Source organism: Heteronotia binoei, chromosome 4 (genome assembly GCF_032191835.1).
Source record: "Heteronotia binoei isolate CCM8104 ecotype False Entrance Well chromosome 4, APGP_CSIRO_Hbin_v1, whole genome shotgun sequence".
Lineage (NCBI taxonomy): Eukaryota > Metazoa > Chordata > Lepidosauria > Squamata > Gekkonidae > Heteronotia > Heteronotia binoei.
The window spans coordinates 90,169,901-90,190,486 of NC_083226.1; positions in this window are offsets into that span (position 1 = coordinate 90,169,901).

Here is a 20,586-nt window from a genome sequence, read left to right on the forward strand (position 1 = left end):
GTTAAAAGCAAGCTGAAAAGTGCAGAAAAATAACTGTTGTTTGAAATTCTTGTGGCTTTGAAAAAAAAACCCCAGCCATAACATAGCTGCAGACTCCTAGCACGAAACAGGAAGTGACGTCTTTGCAACTATCATGGGATCTATAATAATTGAGAATGAGATTTCACGGCCAGAGAGTCAGGAAGTAAACACTGAGAGAAGAGGCATCTTCAAGCATCTGGGTACTCTATGGTACTGAAACCATAGAGAAACATCAGCGGCCATTAAAGAAAGGTCAAAGGTTTTATATAAAATTAAGTGGAACTGGACTTTAAAAATTTATAAAACCGACACCAACCATCCCCAAAAGGTAAAGCAGTTTGGACTATTTGTTTGAAAGTGAATATTAAGCCCTAGGGGGGAAAGGAAAACTTTTTAAAATGGGGGCTTGGAAATATTGAAATAGAGTGTTGAAGGCTAGGACAAACAGATTTAAGGACAGTTTCTATCCAAGTGCTGTGGTTAGGTTAAATGCAGGGTTATGAAGGATTATCTGTTTTAGATGTATTTAATGGTTTAAATGGTTTTAATGGTTTTATGAATGTTTAATGGTTTTATGAATGTTTATTTAAGGGTTTAAATGGTTTTAATGGTTTTATGAATGTTTATCCGTTTTAGATGTATTTAAATGGTTTTAATGGTTTAAATGGTTTAATGGTTTCAGATGTATTTAAATGGTTTATGAATATGTGTGTTTGATGTGTTGGTATGTTTGTGGAAGAGCACCTCATTTCGTTGCTCTCTTTTTGTTGAGAACAATGACAATAAATTCATCTATCTATCTATCTATCTATATCGCGGCCGCCATTTTGGAAAAATTAGGAACTTTAAAAATTAATATCTTGATCCAGGAAGCTCAGAAAACAGTGATTTTGGGCTTATTTATTTATTATTTGTTCGATTTATATATTTGTTCAATTTATATCCTGCCCTACCCCACCAAGGCGGGCTCGGGGCGGCTTACAATACAAAATGCCAACAAAAGATCAGCTTGCTGGAAAGGGCATGCTCTAATCTATTGAATTCTGCCTTCAGGCTGTAGATTGGTGAGGTCAACTTAAGAGCCCATTTTATGCAATGGGAGGACAGTGATGTCTGATTAGAAGCTGGGACCAAGAATTACACATCTGAGAGCAGCCTCGGTGGGGGAAGGAAAAATGGCCAAGCAAGTTCAAGAACAATTGGATGCTATGGAGGCAAGACTGGTGAAGGCAATGAAAGAGTAACTGGAAGTGAGAAGAAGTTAACTAAAGAAATAAACTCTAGTGCTGAGGAAGTCAAGAAAGAGATTAAAAAAGATATTGATGATCTCAGGAAAGAGTCTCAAGCAACAGCACAGAAGACACAGAAGACAGAAGTCAAAATCAAGGATCAAGATGCTACTATCAAGAAGATGCAGGAGAAAGCAATACTACAAGATTGTAAGTTAATGGAGAACATGATTCGCCTAAGGGGGGTGCCTGAAAAAGACCAAGAGGACCTAAAGAAGTACATTGCTACAATCATTGCTGAGTTTATGGGAGATGACCCTGAGGCGGTGGGACTTCTGTGTGACTATGTTTACAGGGTCAACTCAGAATTTGCCAGAAAGTGCAAGTTACCAAGGGATGTGGTAGTTAAATTTACTACAAGAGACATGGTGGGAAGAATCTTAAGTAAACAATTTGAGAGCCCAATGGTAGTGGAGGAAAGCAGAGTAAGGATAATGAAGGAGTTGCCAAGGAAGGTCATCAGTGACAGAAGGCAGTTCAAGAAATTGACAGACAAGCTAAGAGAGAAGGGAATAAGATACAGATGAATTTTACCTGAAGGTCTCAGCTTTGAGTATAAAAGACTGAGAAAGACAATAATAGATACTCAAGGCATGGAGAGGTTTTTTGAAGACAATAAAGAGTTTGGGGATACAGAATAACTGAAAAATCATTATGGATTACAAATTAATTTCTTGAAATATAAATGGACTTAATTCACCGCAAAAAAAAAAAGCAACCTTCCATTGGATCAAAAAACAGAAATGTAATATAGTTTGTCTACAAGAAGTACATATTAAACGAATGGATTATAAATTTTTATGGAATAAACCTCTTGGTGAAGAATTCTTTTCATTAGCTAAAGAAAAAAAAGGGAGTGGTTTTTTACATTAAAAAAGAATTGGAGCCAAAATTGATTTTTAAAGACAACGAAGGTAGATTTGTTGCAGTGGAGGTGTTTATGAATAAGAAAAAGATGCTGCTATTGGGACTATACACCCCAAATGGGGTGAAAGATGCTTTTTTCAAAGACATTATGCAACAACTAGATCAAGTGACTTATGATCAAGTAATGTTAATGGGAGATTTTAATGGAACTGTTAAGAACTCTCTGGACAGATTTGGAAATAAAACAAATAAAGATGGTAAGCTGCCAAAGTCATTTTTTGAATTAAGAAAGTTTGGAAGACATATGGAGAAAGTTTAACCTGAATGTACATGACTATACTTTCTTTTCAGCAAGGCATAACTACTTCTCAAGAATTGATATGTTATGGGCTACTAAAGATCTGGGACTTATTACTAACAAAATAGAGATTCTTCCAAAAATAGGTGCAGACCACAAGAGAAGCGAAAGAAAGGAAAAAGGTGAGAAGATGGTTAAATGAAGACTTATTGCAAAAAGCAGAAATAGTGACATCTCTAGAAAAAGAAACAAAAGCTTTTTTCCAAATAAATGAAAACCAGGATGTTAAAATTCAGACTGTATGGGACGTGTACAAAGCTGTTATGAGAGAAATATTAATTACATTGAGCAATAAAGATAAATAAGCTAAAGAAAAACAATTGATGGATTTACAAAAAGAAATAGGTAAAAAAGAAAATGAACTGAAAAAAAGACCAGGGAAAAAGAAAATACTGCGAGAGATTACAATTTTGCAGAACCAACTGAGACATTTATTGAATAAAGAGGTGGAGTGGAATCTAAAAAGGCTACAGCAGAAGTCTTTTGAAGGTGCTAATAAGCCGGGGAAATATTTGGCTTGGCAACTGAAGAAAAAAAGGGAGAAAAAAATTTATAAACAGAATTATTTCAGAGGGTAAAGAAATTGTGGATCAAGCCAGAATTAAAAGGGAGTTTTATAAATTTTATGCTAAATTATTTAAAGGCCAACAAGTAAAGAAAGAGAAAATTGAAGCATACCTGCAAAGTATAAGAGTAAAACCCTTAAAAGAAAATATGGAAGAAACTTTGAATGAACCAATAGAAAAAAGTAGAAACAGAAGCAGCAATAAGTTCTATGAAATTGGGGGAAGCTCCGGGCCCTGGCAGTTTTTCAGCAAAATTTTATAAGGTTCTGGCAGAATTATTAGTACCTAAACTTCAAAAATTGATGAACAGTATCAGACAAGATGAGAAGGTGCCAAATACATGGAAAGAAGCAGTTATTTCATTGATACCGAAAGAGGACAGATATGTCACTAGTGTTAAAAACTATAGACTGATTTCATTACTGAATAATGACTACAAAATATTTGCTAGAATACTAGCAAAAAGACTCAAACAGCATTTGAACATTTCTATTCAAGAGGAGCAAGCAGGTTTTCTCCCCAGAAGGCAAATAAGAGACAATATCACAACAGTAATAGATATTGTAGAATACTATGAAAAGCATCCAGAAAAGGAGGTGGCATTATTCTTTTCAGATGCAGAAAAAGCTTTTGATAATCTCAATTGGGACTTTATGTTTGCAGTGATGGAAAAATTGAAACTAAAAGACAATTTTATAAGAATGATTAAGGCAATATATACAGAACAACAAGCTAAACTCTGTGTGAATGCTGACTTGACAGAACAAATTATAATTAGCAAAGGCACAAGACAAGGTTGTCCTCTATCTCCGTTGCTATTCATAATGACTTTAGAGATCTTGTTGATCCAAATCAAAGAGGATAAAGATATAGAGGGACTGAAGTTGAAAGGTTTTTCTTACAAATATAGGGCCTTTGCGGATGATGTGATGTTTATTAATGAAAACCCATTACAAGTGACACCTTTGTTGTTAAAAGAAATTAAAGAGTATGGAGAGTTGGCGGGTTTTATATAAATAAAGAAAAATCGAAAATCCTAACTAAGAACTTATCATTAAGCAAACAGAAAGAGTTACAAAGTGTAACTGGATGTGAAGTTACCTCAAAAGTAAAATATTTAGGTGTGGAGATTACGATGAGAAATATTGATTTATATAAGAACAATTACGAAAAGCTTTGGCATAAAATTGAAGAAGATATGTTAAAGTGGAACAAATTGAATTTATCCATGCTGGGGAGGATATCTGCAATTAAAATGAATATTCTACCAAGAATTATGTTTTTTCCCCCAAAAACTATTCCAATAGTGAGAGATAAAAAACAATTTAATCTTTAGCAAAGAAAGATTTCAGAATTTGTATGAGCGGGTAAAAAAACCAAGAATTAAAATGAAAATTCTGACAGATGTGAAAGAAAGTGGTGGCTTCCAACTACCTGATTTAAGGTTATATCATGATGCAGTTTGTTTGGTATGGATTAAGGACTGGATAACTTTGCTTTACAGAAAATTATTGGCATTAGAAGGCCATGGAAATATTTTTGGTTGGCATGCTTATATGTATTATGGGAAGGAGAAGATGGATGGATTTTTTTTCACACCATTATATAAGGACGAATTTATTGAATACTTGGGAAAAATACAATAAATATGGTGATGAGAGAAAACCACTTTGGATTGTGCCAACAGAAGTTATAAAGCTATCTTCAGATCCACAGGAAGAAAAATGTTTATCATACAAACAACTGCTAAAGATACAAGGAGGCAAAGTGGAAATGAAACTGGTCGAAGAGTTGCAGGATAAATTTAATTGGTTTCAATTGCAACAAATCAAAAGCTTGGTAGAGAATGATATTAGAAATACAGGTATAAGGCACGAACAAACAGAAATGGAAAAAATGCTGTTGGGTGAAAATGAGAAACTGATTTTAAGGACTTATAAGCTGTTATTGAAATGGTCTACAAAGAGGAGGTGGTGAAACTTCAAATGATATAATAGGCAATAAACTGTAATAAAGAAATACAAATGGAGACGTGGGAACACCTATGGAAGAACTCTATGAAAATATCGACATGTTATAACAAAAAAGAGAACTGTTTCAAAATGCTGTAAAGGTGGTATATGACTCCTAAAAAATTAGCAAAAATGAACAGTCAAGCTTCAGATAGGTGTTGGAAGTGTAAAAAACATGAAGGTTCTTTCTATCATATGTGGTGGACTTGCAAAAAGGCGAAACAATTTTGGCTTATGATTCAACAAGAGATTTTAAAAATTTTGGGCTATAATATCAAGAGAGCACCAGATATCTTTCTGGTGGGATTACAAATGGAAAGCTTTCCGAAGTGAGATAGGATTTTGTTGTGATATTTGCTTTCAGCTGCGAGAACATTATATGTGCAAATGTGGAAGCAAGATAAAATACCAGAGAAATGGTACTGGGTCTTAAAAGTACTGAACTGGAGTGAAATGGATAAACTTACTAGAAACTTAAGAGAATGTAATTTAGAGAAATTCAAAGAAGATTGGGAGAAATTTCAAAATTATGTGGAGGAACAATGGAAGGTAAAGAGATATTTAGTGGTTTTTGATAATATTAATTGCACTTTTAACGGGAAGAAGAAAATGTGAATATTGATATCTGATTTAATATGCAAGCTAGATGAATAAGAACTAAGTAGAGGATAAAATATAATAATTATTCTTGTGTTAAGATAATGGTAATTTTTAGTGAAGATTCAATAATTGTAAATTTTACCTTTAGATTATTTTTTATATGTTTTCAATACCGGAGGAGGTCATGAATTAGAGGGGAGGGGAGGAAATTTTGTAATGTATTGGCTGATTATTTTTGTAGAGGTATATTTTTTGTAGAGGTATATTTTTTGTAGAGGTAGAGGTATATTTTTTGTAGAGGTATATTTTTCAATATATTGCAAAAATAATAAAAATTAGTTTTAAAAAAAAAGAACATTGGTTCAACTTGGACAGTGCCATTTTCTCTAATTGGAAGCAGCTTTCCTGAATTCAGCTACCCTCCCTTTAACTTTGTAAAGTGTACAAAGCATGAAACCTGCAAAGGATCTTCTGCTGTTGCCTGTAACTAGCATCTTTATATCTGATCCCATAAACCATATCTGATCCCATAAACCATTGCCTCAGCACAGTGGCTCAGGGAAATAGGCAATAAAAAGCCAGCATTAAGACACTTATAACAAACTTCACCAAATAGTGAGGACAATGTCTCCCACAGCTTTCATTAGAACAAAAAATGATCTCCTATAATTAGAAGCAAAAAAAAAAATATTATGAGAAATTATATACATGTCCATCCATTGTCTGTGGATCTCGTAGATCCTTTTTTTCCTGGTTTCTATTGAGCTCACTCAAGACTGATTTGTTCTGGTATCTTTGCCTCTAGCCTCTAAGCAGCTTTCTTTGATACTCTTATTTTTAGTTAGTTCTTCCAATAAACAGTGCAGTTTGCTGGGAGATATAGTTTGACAGTATGGGAAACAGAAAATAGAAGGAAAGAATTTTAATTCTTCAAATACCACAGATAGTGTAATTTTTGTTCAATAAATGGCACATTTCAAAAATAATGCAAGTAGATTGAACTGGGTAGTATAGAGCCTGTAACAGGTACTCATTTTTTACAAAAGTAATAGGGCTTTATTATAATGGAACAGCTCAGGAAGATGCAGGGGGAAAACTGTGAACTATATTACTGTGTATAGTGTGTATTTGTTATTGTATTATTCTGTTATGTAATTTCTGCATCACTTAATTTGCTATGTTAATACTTAGGCTTTTGTTTCAGCATTGTTTCAGATTTCTGCTGGGTTTAAAGTTTCTGCAGTTCTACTCTTATTACATGTTTGGGCCTCTCATTTTATCTATTGCATTGATTTACACTATATAATCCGCCTAGGGTCTCAGTGAGAAAGGCAGACTATAAATAACGAAAATAAATGAAATAAATAAAAGCCAGTGATTCCCTTCTAAGCTTACTGACTTCAATGAGTATAACTTTGTTTAGGACTGTGCTTTTAGTGTTTAAAATAAATTCAATAGCCTGTGACTTTCTTGAAGCTGTGGTGTGTGTGTGTGTGTGTGTATGTAACTACTTCTATTCACTCTCAGAACAGTAGTGTGACACTTGGACTGCATGTACATGTTAACTGGATTGGTTTCAAGGTAACTTGTGTAGGTGGCAAAATGCTGTGTAGAGTCCCTCCCTCCTGTTCCACAGAAACCTGTGGGCCGTTGTGTTTCCCAGCCCAATTTAAGAAACACAAGGAGAGATCCTGGAAAGAGAGAAATAACTAGAAGCTTTATTAATAAGAAAATACCAGTACTGATAGGGAGAGATCTGGGCCCATGAGGCACAAAACTACCTCAGGACATCCCAGCTCTCGAGGAGACAGAGTTACAAGGAGTTTTGTACCCCTGGTGATGCATGCATACATTAAACATCCAAAGAAACATTATTGGATACAAAATAAGGCCTCCTGGTTTTGGCACCTATCCATTGGCAGATCTTAATTTGGGGTGGACTTGTTGAAATCAGATCTTGTTTACTCATCCAAGAGAGATGCTCCGATGCTCTAGAAGGGGCAATAAAGCATCCTGGTCATTTGGTGATGCTCTCACCCAGACCTCAGCCTTAAATCAGGCCCTTTCCTATTGGAATGTAGATTGATGCCCACATCAATGTCCTATAAGGATGTTTCCCCATGTTTTCTGAATATCTAAATTGTCCTGTTTCCGAGGAAAGATATCATCTTTATGGTGTTCCTATGGGACCTCAGCACCTTTTGCCAAATGTGGAATGCAGTTTCAATTTACCCCAGCCACGGCAAGCTTCTAAAGAAAGAAATACTTTTAAAAGGAACTATTTGCCTAAACATTCTATCTCACCTAGCCTCCTATATTCTTCACTGTTCTACTTATAATGATTCTATGTCATAGCTGATTATAATGATTGTCATAGCTGATCCATAGGTAGTGGTAGGAAATATCAGAATGAAATATCAGAATGTGCTGGATCTGTATCTCACTCCCCACACAAACACATTTTTACTGGACTTAAATTTGCTGTATCTGGTTTATTTCAACTTGTTTTCCTATTGTAGCCATTTGTCTGCATTTTCATGTAGAAAGCTTAAGTATGGATTCTGTCATAAATCAATTGAACTAGCAGTTTCGCAAGCTGAATGGCAAGAGAAGTCAGAGGTTCAAACAGATATACAAATAAGTGAAAAATTACTGATATTGGTTCAAGGTTATAGTCTGATAAAACACATTAAAAGCAGTCAATTAATATTTTTAAAAGTGGGTCATAATGGACCCATACAGCTGAGTTATATGTTAGGTTCAAACAGGACTTATTTTGCAAATGGGAGAGCTCCTTAGGAGAGTGGGATTCCTGTGTATCCATAAGCAGAGTGGCAAGCTCTACCTATGGGAAGAGGTCATCTAACAGAACAGGAAACATGAAAGAGAAGACAGAAGATGTTCTCAGGACTAACTTAAAGGTAATGCAGCAGCTGTGGTGCATAGCTTGGTTTTTAAAAACCACCTTGTTTGGACTTGTGATCAGCTGCCTATCACAATACCTGTAAAAAAAAACAAGCAGAAAAGAGCAGCTAGTAGGCAGGGTGGCACTTCAGAGCATCTTGACTCTGTCTTCCTGACCTCTTAAAAAAACCCTTTCCCCCCTGTCCTGCTTGTTTTTACCTCTCCTTTTCTGGAATGCTACTTAGCCCTGTCCATTTGGTTGCTGTCTGCCCTTAGATCTCCTAATTCTGATGTTATTCATATTTATTGCATGTGCTTCTGACAAAATTGGTTCAAGTGCTGACAAAAAAAAAATCCACCAAAAACTGTGGTATTTCAACAAAGTTGGTATTATGTGTTTCAACAGAACTACACATCCCCCCCCCCCCCTAACTTTGATATCTGCTGCCAGGGACTGTAAATTTAATGAGAGCACCTGCTGCCCTTGTGCTAGTTAATTCACAGTGATTTGCCTCAGCAAAAGGATTTTTTTTTAAAAAAGGCCTCTGTTCTTCAGTAATAAATTACCAGCCTATATTATAGCCTAAAGGGCCTTTGATTCATGTAATATTACATTTACACTAAGCACTCCTGGCAGTAGGGACATTTAGCTTCTGAGTGTGTGTGGGTCTGTTGGGGGGGAGAAGGAAGTGGCTGGTGAGATTAAAATAAAATGGGAAGATCAATTGCCTGAATGCTGACAGCTGAAGGGAAGGTTTTGTCCTCGACCTCATAGGCCTGAAGCAATTATTTTCACAATGCGAAAAGCTTACAACTAATACAAATTCTTCCATGTTGAATGACAGAATACAGTATGGGGGACATTAAACATGATGTTTCTTTTTCTTTTTTAAAAAATAGTGAATTATGAGTACTTTGTAAATCCTGCTTTTTCAAAAATTATGATCACACATTCACTCATAAAATTAATTCCATAGCAACTAGAAAAAATCTTGTAAGTAGCAAACCATGCTTTCTTTTTTCTTTTTTAAAAAAGTTTATAAAGATTTTTAAGGCCCAATAAATTAGGAAGCTTAGTAGAATATTTTTAAAAATATAAAATTACAAGCAAAAGAATATGAGAACTGATGAAAATAGGATGGATGTATTATTATTTATTATTTTGGAATTCTATCCTACCTTTCCCATGGGCAGGCTTGGGGTGGGTAACAACACAAGCAAGACATTAAAAACAACTTATTTTTTCCTAAAAACTATTGTGCAGTTTAAAAACAACTAAAAGATGGTGGAATACAAATACAATCAAAATACAGCCTATAAATTGGATAGGTGAATGGAGTCAGATGGAATTACATAATATGGATGGATGCACTACGTTGGCAGGGAGGCCAGACAGTTGGTTCAGTGTCCATCACCTCAACCAAAAGTCTGGTGAAACCCTAACCCTATGGAATTAGATAAGGACTGGATGCCATAAACTTAGCTTTGAGAGGAAATAGCTTTTTGGGGGCTGATAGTGGGCTAATACTTCCAAAGCCTCATTGTAACTGAGTCTGTAATAGTTACTGAGATTTTCTACTTATGGAATCATAGAGTTGGAAGGGACCTCCAGGGTCATCTAGTCCAACCCCCTGCACAATGCAGGAAACTCACAAATACCTCCCCCTAAATTCACAGGATCTTCATTGCTGTCAGATGGCCATCTAGCCTCTGTTTAGAAACCTCCAAGGAAGGAGAGCTCACCACTTAACTGACTATACAAAAACAAAACACAATGCTTTCCAGTGAAAGTGAACAACAACTAATTTACACATTTTTTAAAGAAATGCCACAACCTAAAGATTAGAAACTTACAATCCCCGGCCCTAAGGAGGCCAGGCTCATGTCAACTAGAGCCAGAACCTTCTCTGTAGTGGCCCCAAGCTGGTGGAATGAGCTGCCGGAAGAGGTCAGGGCCCTGCGAGAGTTCATACAGTTCCACAGGGCCTGTAAGATGGCACTCTTCCACCAGGCATTTGTGAACTAGGCTGTTGCTCACTACAGTTTATAGCAACATGTGAACCACCAACAACAATCTGCTGTACAGCAGTTGCAGAGAGAACTTAAGATCTGCTATACAGATACTTATTAAACTGGAAAATGTAAGATCATGGCACCAAAACATTTTTAAAATGTATTTTATGTCTATTTTACTCTATGTTTTATGGTCTTAATGCTGTAATATTACATTGAATAATGCACATGCATGTCTGTGCGAGCCGCCCTGAGTGGAATGGAAATATAATTACTAATTAAGGCATTGTATTGGTTGCTGGAAGGACAGCTGCTCAGACATGGGGTTGGTACAATACCAACTCTGGCATGGAATAATCCTAGAGATCTGGGAACAGTGTCTGGGGGAGGGGAGGGTGGAGTTTGTGGAAGGAACTCAGCAATGATGGCGCCATAGAGACCACCCTCCAAGGCTTCCATGTCCAAGCTGATATCTGTAGTCTGGAGATGTTATGATTTTGAGAGAATTCCAGAGTGAGGTTGGTAATCCTGTTTACAACTGTGGCAGGGGCAGACTGGGAGGCAAAAGCAGCCTTGAAAAGAGCTCCTCCCCTGCCTGCCTCATACAGAGAAGGAGAGAAAAAGAAAAAAGCCCCAGGCCCTACCCCTAATGGAGGGAGAGGGATAAAACAGGCTCTACATAATTTCCAGCTGGATCATGCCCACTCACATTGTGGCAAGGGCTGCCAGTTAATAGCTGCAGCATCTTCCACAAACCTGCCTTGTGCAGTGTGGTGTCTGCTAGCTCCTATACAGTGCTGGCCACTCTCTTGCAACAGTGGCAGCTCCCACACCTTCATAGGGAGCTAAACCTGGTGACAGTAGTGGTTCCCATCCATTTCATGGGAGGCTGCCCTAGAATCAGGCCAACTCCTGAAGGGGCTCCCCCAGGCCATTAGCATACCAGACATTCCCTGGTGGCCTTAATTGACCCCCAGAATGTAGACAAAGTTAAACTGAAGCAAGAAGGTGATTTAATTCCAATGTTCAACATAAAATAATTGGAAATTTTTATGTTCATTCCTACATGCTGAAAGGATTAGATTATTGCTAACTATAGCCAATTTGTTAAATACAGGCAAATTACCTAAGCTGGAACTGGAAAAAAATACAATCTAAGGATCTAAACCCTATGCATGCAAATTTAACATTGAATCTAATCAAATTCAACCATATTTACTTCCAACTAAATATGTATAGGATTATGTTTCAAAGCCAATGTTTACACACTGTCAAGTCGGCAGATTCAATAATGAGTCGTTGTTGATAAAAGTAACTAGTTTATTAAAATCTGGTACTTGTGGCAAGGCCAGTATTGAAAGACTGAAGATCATTCAGTAGGTACCAAGCTATAAGGGGTACATCAAAAGGATTCCTGAGGGAGGGGCACTATGCAGGGCACATTCACACATAGACGTTACAATTTTCATTCCCAGGCCCGTTGGCCTTGAAGGAGGCAGACTCCTGACTCCTACATTGCCTCTGGCCTGAGAAGGCACCGATTATTGCTTCACACTCTCCCATTTCCCAAAGCAATACTACATAACAAAAGGGAGGGGGTCGGTCAGAGTTTAAGCTAGCAGCACTTGAATATACTTTGGTTCTTTCCCAGAATGCTCTGCCCGAGCCAGAGTTATACACAGACTTGACACACACAGCATGTGAACCTCTTCCTACAACACATCTGTATATTAGACAGGCAAGTCAGAACGCAGCCATTACATCACCTTGTAAAGTAATTGCTGATTCTTTAGAGGAGAGGAGAAATATAAGGTATAAAGACTCACTGAGAAATTTGCAAGGTTATTTTTCAAGAAAAGCAGAATGTGTTGGGGGTGTGCCTTAACAACATTAACGATGTTAGCAACATATATTGCTTACCCAGTCAATAAAGAAAAGCACTGGGAACAAGCAGAATGTGTTGGGGGTTTTATGCCTTAACAACATTAACGATGTTAGCAACATATATTGCTTACCCAGTCAATAAAGAAAAGCACTGGGAACATTTGTCATGCAATCACCTTGTATGCTAGCTCTATTCAATGCCCTCCATCCCCCTGCATTTTGGGACATATACAAAACGTCATTTTATGTGTAGAACTAGAGTGACCCAAATTAGATTTGGATTTGCAATAGATCTCCTCTTATTTGTCGTTGTTATGAGCACAAGCAGCCTCAGGAGGCTGTGAGTTGTCATGGGAAACAATATGACCCTTCCACTCTCAGCAGTTTTACACTCAAACCACCTATCCTGCTGGTGGGTGAGAACTGACCAAAAAAATGGAAAGGGTAAGAGAGTTCTTTCCCATTATTCTTTGTATGTATTAAGGGTCCCTGACTCCCACCCCAGTCTGGGAGGGGGTGCCCCACTTTTGCAGGCTCCTCCCCACTGCTGGTTAGCTGGATGGGGCACAAATGTCTCAGACTGTGATGTAATGGCATTACCCAGAAGCAAAATAATACTCTAGGTTTGGGGCAAAGCTCTATGGTAAATTTAGGCTCAAAACCATAGAATTTTGCCCAAAACCTAGAGTGTCACCACCATGCAATGTCAACAGAATGATGATGTCAGTACCAAGAGGACCTGCAATTCCCCTGCCAGATCAAAAGTAGGAACAGGCAACCTTAGTATATATTAAGTATGAAATTTCTGTGTGGTTTGACGTGTGTTGATACTTACTCATTGTTTCAGCTTCATTTCTGCTTTATTTCAGCATTGTTTCAGATTCCTGCTTGGTTTCAGATTACTGAAATCCTAAATCTAGTACATTGCTTATTGGATATTCCATTCTATTAATTGCATTGATTTACACAGCATAATTCTCCTTGACTCTGAACTAGATAGCCCAAGCTAGCCCTCTCCTCTCCTTGACTCTGAACTAGATAGCCCAAGCTAGCCCTCTCTTATCAGATTTTGAAAGCTAAGCAGGGCTGGTGGTTAGTTTTTGGATGGAAGACCACCAAGGAAGTCCAGGGCCACTACACAGAGGCAGGCATGGTAAAAAAACCACCTCTGTTAGTCTCTTGCCTTGCAAAACCCTATGGGGTTACTATAAGTCAGCTACAACTTGATTGCCAAAAAACCAAAACAAAAACACCTTGCCTTGAGTCTCAGTGAGAAAGAGAACTATAAATAATAAATAAATTTCAAACACTTCTGCTGTTCAGATTCTCAATTCGCATTGGAGTTGAGTATCTAAGGTGTTCTCACTAAGCAAAGCTTTGACTTTTGAAACTTGGAACAGCTTTCACATCAAATTTTACATTTTCATGTTTCTATTCTTGTCATTTCTGTTTATAGCTTATATACTGATCAGGTGGCTTTGTTATTGAAAATTGTTTTAGATTAATTGTTCCAGTAGCTGCCAGTAGCTTAATATTCAAAGCAGTCATCAGGGCAACCATTTATAATTTCTGTTTTATTGATATATTGTTTGCTGTAAATTAATGTCATAAGGCACACTGGAAATCTATTGAGCTTTTGAGATGAGGCATAAATGTTTTCCAATGAATAAAATAAACTGAGGTATGATTTAAAAGAAAAATTATTTAGTGGTTTGTGTATAGTTCCATGAGGCAGGCACTCAAGAGAGGGCAAAACTGGAAGCACAAACTGAGATAGAAAAATTCAAGCTTTGAGAAATAGGAATCCTCCGAAGCTTCCCACCATATTGGACATCTTTCATAAATGTTCTACTGTTTTCTTTGACCCACCTTCAGTGTCATTCAATTGTCCTTTTACCACTGTGGAGCATGGAGGGAGGTCTTGAACTCTAGACAATGAATGAGATATGCCATGCTAAGAGTAATTAGCTTATTGACGTCACTTTGGCTCTCAGATCACATTTAACTGAGTTGCTACTCCTTGAAACAGTAGGTCATTTGTAGCACATTATGCAAATGCAAAGCCTAATCTTTTGCATAATACATAAGGACTTAGTTTTTGCATTAACTAATTTATCAGTCTATGCAGGAGCTATGAATGCCGATTTTTATTAAGCTCTTCATTAAGTCAAAATTGTAGCTGAAGTAATGTGTGCCACTTTCATATATGCTATAAAATACAAAGAGAGAGAGAGAGAAATTAAATATGTATAGTTTCCCAATGCAATTGCGTTTTGTTTGGAAAAAAAATATCTGATTGTTTCTAGCAATCCTACAGTTTAAATAAGATTGCTGCCACATCACTGTGCCTTCATTTGAAGCCATGCAAGCTGGTCTGTGTGATAAGTCAGAGAACTAACAATTGGCTGATATGTCACTTGTCCTTGTTAATTGTAGGACAGAGACTTGGCTACTGTCATTCATATGGTGACTTTGAGATTGATTACTGTAATATGCTCTGTGTGGGGTTGTCTCTACAACTGTTTTGAAGTTTCAGCTAGTATTTGATATTAGGGGAAAAAAAGAGGGGTGTTTTTACTGTGTCCCAGAACTTTAAAATGCCCTTCCAAAGGACACCTGCTTTAGTCCCTTGTTCTGGATGCCAGTTAATGCATTTCCTTTGTTGTTGTTGTCAGTAATATGACACTCAACAAGAGACACTAGTTTCTTATATATGAGACACCCAATAATTAAAATGACTTAATACAGCCACATTTTTCAAACTAAAGCACTTTTTGGAGTTTCCACATAATGTCACTTGTCTGATATTGGAAGCTAAGCAGGGTTGGCACTGGCTAATATTTGGATGGGAGACCTCCAAAGAATGTCAAGGTCATGATATGGAAGGAGGCAATGGCAAACCATCTTTGAATGTCTCTTGGCTTGAAAACCATATAGAGTCACCATAAGTCAGCTGTGATTTGATGACACTTTCCACCACCAACACATCATGCCATGTTCTAATCACCCTATTTGCATTTTCTACATTCTCAGTACACTCTTTACAAAATTGGCCTTACTCCAATATTTTTAAGAAGAATACACACTGTCATGGATTCAGAAAGACCTCAGACTAGGGTGCCACCTAATGGCTTGTTTGGTATTATCCTACTTTGGTCCTCACTGTCCAAGCCCCATATATAATCTCCATCCTAACTGACCCTGATAGTTCCCTACTCCCCCAGTCCCTTTTAGATTCCCAGCCCATTCCCCCCTTTAAGGTCCCCCACCTCTGCAAAGCAATGAGTCCTTCTAAGTTCATGACTTGGCCTCCACTCATGGCTTATGGATTCTCTTCTGTGACCCCCATGGTGTCCACCCTGGTTGGTGACTGTCTTCAGCTCCCAGGCAGTGTCATCGCCCAGTCAAGTTACTGCAAGACTCCCTCAGCCCTGCTGGCTTCCTCTGCCCCTGACCCACCTCCATTTCCTCTCCTAGGTGTCTCTGCTGAAGATTCCTGGTTTACGTTTGCTCTTGCCTTCTGCCTCTTCTGCTGCCACTGTACTGTTTATGGCACTTCCCATTTCTTCAGCTTTCCCCCACTACCAGTAAGTACTTCTTCCTTTCCAGCTATATCCACACTCCAATGTCCCCTTTCCTGTTCAGCATCTCTCCTTTAATCTTTCCTGGTGGGTCAGCATGGCCCTGCCCTTACCCCAGTGGCAGACATCCACCTGCAGCTCAAGCATACTCATGTCCACTCAGGCCATCAGCAGGCCACAGCTGCTGACCAGACTCTGCTAGACTCTCACACAGACCAAGAGCATTTTTTCTGCTGTGATGTCCTGCCTAGGGCTGCCAAGTCCCCAGTCCAGGAAGGGATTCCCTCACCCGGGAGGTTCCCAACCCACCAGTCCACATAGGACTGGTAGGGGGAACCTCCCCCTATATCAACGGTGTGATGACATCACCCGGAAGTGCCATCATCACATCAGTGATGCCGCACAGTGGCTGCTCTAGGCATTTCTGGGAAAACTCTATCATTTTCCTGGACACTTTAGCCATTTGGGAGGGAAAACTCTATGGTACAATAGGTTCCATAGCATTTTTCCCTCTCAAATGACTAGAGTGTCTGGGAAAACCATAGAGTTTTCCCAGAAACACCTAGAGTGGCCGCTGCACAGCATCACTTCTGGGTGATGTCATTGAGTTGTGCACATGCTTTGCGTGTGCATGAAACTCCCCTGCTCCAGAATGCAGGGGACTTGGCAACCCTAGTCCTGCCCTCTTGCCATAATTTTTCTACCACCAGGCCCTCAGAGTTGCCATTATCTCAACTTCCCCTTCCCACTGCTATGCAAGCACAATCTATCCCTGAGTATTTATTTGTTTGGAGTCAGACCTCCTACCCCCACACTTACCTCCAAGGAGATTAAGAACTCCAGACCACACCTGGGAGCCACCAAGGGATTACTGCAGAAGCTTAACTTCATGACACAGGAGCAGTTTTCAGACTTTCCACAAGACCCAGAGATGCTGGGCAGTCTGGCAGCAGAGGCATCAGGCAACAAGGATGGCAAAGGAGCAGTGGAACCTGCCATAGACAAAGGCCCATTCCTCACTGGTTGTGGGAGCCAGGAATGTCTCTTTGGAAGGGTGGGGCAGGGAATACGCTTCAGTGGCCTCCTTAGGTCAGTTGAGGCCTTTTGCTTTAAATATATATTATTCTGTATTTATTGGGATCCCAGAATTATGTTTTCAGCTAGAAGTAAACATTATATGGCTTGCAAACAAAGATTTAGCTCTTCACTAGGTTAAACCAAAATAAATCTCATGAGCATGAACATTTCAACTGGTAGATGAGTTTTGAGACTACTAGTTTTTATCTGCAGTACAGTACAAAGAAAGGGAAATATTTATTAAAATAATGTAATGCTTATTAAGATTTCCCGAGAACTGATTTCTTACCTTACAAAAAGTACATCCTGCATAATAGCTGGTATAAATAATTCATAAGAGATGTTTACTAGAATACATGCATATTAGTAATGGTATGCCTTAATAGAACACCATATTATTTCCTGTGGGATAAATGTAGTTAATAATGGGAAAGGCCTGTTAAACCAAAGCAGTGTTCTGCATGACTTTTAAACCCACCAGTAAAAAATAAATTTAAAGCTTTTAAGGTATAAGATATTTCTATTCTTAGCAATAATGTGAAAATAGAAGAGTGGAGGACTATCACTGAGGAGAAGTGATGGAAGTGACATTGAGAGGGGCAGTAATTACACTCGTAACATTTTATCTGGTGGTTAGATTCTGAAGTTATCTTAGGTTATCTTTTAGGATACTGTGTACTGGTGTGCATGCTCTGACACATGTCAAATCTTATAGCAATGCTGTCCAGTAGACTATACTGGCTCATTGTTCTGAGGTGAAGGTGTGTTTGGGATTTTGATATATAAAACTGTAAAGTCTAGGGAGGATACAAGCAGCATAGTGTGATAATTCCCACCATCAGTTTGTAAGTATACTGGTACAAGTACTATACTCACAAAGAAAAGGAAAAACACAAGTCCCCTGCCTACCTTAATATGGCTGATCTGGCCACCTGAATCCATGCCACAGTAACATTGAGACTAGCCTATAGTAATGAACTGTAAATTGGTCTCCCATCAAATCTAACTCAGAAACTCACCAGAACAATAGAACCCCAAAGCTGAACAGAGGGTCCGGCCCCTTCCCAGCCGAGCCAGCTTGCAGGCTATAGGCTGGGGGCCGTCTTTGCATCCCCGGAAGGAGGGAGGGGCGGCAATATCACCCGACATACGGGTGTTTTTGCAAGGCGCGGAGTTGGGGCTATATAAGCCCCAGCTCCCGCCTTACTACGCAGTTTTGTTTCGGCTCTCTGTGGGAGAGCCACGTCCGGCGGTCTGCTGCAGGGTTGTGGCCTGGGCAGCTAGGGTCGGAGCCTCGTGGGAACAGCTGATCAGCGCAGGCGGCCGGTGCCTCGCGCGGCGAGGCACGCTTGCGTCGGCTGTTCGGAGTGGCGCGGCGAGCTTCGGGGGATCAGCTGTTTGGCGCGCTTGCGGCGGCTGTTCCGGGCGGGGCGGCGGAGCTTCCCGAGCATCAGCTGCTCAGCGCAGCGTGGAGGTTTCGCGCGGCGAGGCGTGCTTGCGGCGGCTGAGGAGCGCAGCGAAAGGGCAGTAGTATCTGAGGGCTTGGGGGGAGGCCGGGAGGGGCCATTTGCTGGGCCATTTCCACCTCATTGCCTTTGCCCTAGCAGGGCAGTGCGCAGCGGCCCCTAGTTAACGGGAGCGTGGGCGGCCGGCCACTATTAGGCGGCCCCTTCTCCTGACGTTTTCTCCCTGGAGGGTGAGCCAGGTTCCTTTGCTGGAGGTGTGGTGAGCCACTCTTCCCCCCCCCCCACCCTGGTTTTCTTTTCCTGAGGGGAGAGTTTTTGGTCCTGGTGCTGGGGCTTGTGCCTTTAGCAAACTTCCCCCTCTCATCATCCCTTCCTTACCCTTGGGGTTGGAAGTTCCGAGGGCGGTGCCTGTCCTGGGTTTGGGACTGGCAGCTTGGGCTACCCCATTGACAAGGGCGTGTATATCTCCTCCCAGGGGTAGGTGGGTGGGGCTGAAAGGGGCCTTTGGGTTGTCTGTAAGTCCCAGCCTAGTTTATTGCTGGTCACCAGTAGAGGATGGCTCCAAAGAAGGGGCAGGACAAGTCTAAGGGCAAGCAGCCCGCTCCCCCACCCCGGGGGCGGGGTCAGCAAGGAGCCCCAGCTGAGGATCAGGGCCAGAGTGAGCGGGTTCGCCTCGCCATTATGAGTCAATTGGATGCCCTCGAACAGGAACGTGTTGCCAGGGGTGCACCCATTTGGGAGGGCCGTCGCCGTGCCACCGGTCGGTCGGCGCGGCTGACTTTTGAATCTGAATTGCTTGCAAGGCTGTCTGCTTTACAGGGTGGGCAGTCGGAGCCCGAAGCGCCGCTTGAACCTGACCAAGAGGAGGATCCAGGCGAAGGCACATCGGGCATGCCGTCGGGTGAGGGGCGTCTGGAAGCGGGGGGACGCAGCCCCCTGGAGGTCTGGGCGTCTTTCCGGGTGATGGTGGTAAGCCCCTTACTCTGCCTGTTCAAGGTTGGCCCTGGGGTCCCGCCCAGCCAACCCCCCACCTGCTGGGGGCGAGCGGGGTGGGATGGGGGCCCGGGTGGTTAGGTGCCAGTGAACAGTTGGGCCCCGCTCAACTGTGGGCCTGGGGTTTGCATACACCCAGTTTGCTGTCTAGTGCAGTTCCTGCCCCTATTGGCCAGCAAGTGGGTGCTGGGGCGCCCCCTGCAGCCCCTCCCTCACTGCCCACACCAGGCATTTTGCCTTGGGGTGGGCAGCAGGGGGCACAATTGCAAGGGGCATGGCCTGCAGCTCAAGTGGGTGGGTGGTTCTACCCACCGAACCCCTATGCAAGTATCCCTTTTCATGCTCTCCCTTATGGCGACACTTCTTTGCCTTTGGGGGATCATCTGACGGCGGCCACGCGCGAGAAAATCCTCCGTGGGGAGTACGTCGATGTTTTTGGTCTCCTGTTTAGAGAGCTCGAGAAGAAAAGTAAGGATGAGCTCGACGACAGGGACAAGGAAAAGCTAAAGCGCAGGAAGGTTGACAGGGCCTGGGCAAATTGGTTGCCCGGCTTCCTGGTCTATGCCGGGGTCATCGGAAGGGCACAGCTGGCTAGGGCGGCTGCCCTCTTTCAATATATAGACATAGTCTATAGGGCCTATACGGACTTCGCCGGGGCAGCATGGCTGCAATACGACGAAGCCTTCCGGATGCGGGCCGCCGTCAATCCTGGAATGCCGTGGGACCAAATAAATCAGCAGCTGTGGTTGCAGCTGATGGCCCCGGCAAAACCGAATGCCGGGGATAGGTCCGATAGCGGCCATTTGGTGCAGAGATCACAGCAACAGCAGACTACCCCAGGTGCCCGCGTTTCCGCGGGCCAGCCGGTTCAAACCCGGTTGTTGTGCTGGGAGTTCGCTTCCAAGGGGGTCTGTCCCAGGAAGCCCTGTAAATTCCGTCACGAATGTCCACTGTG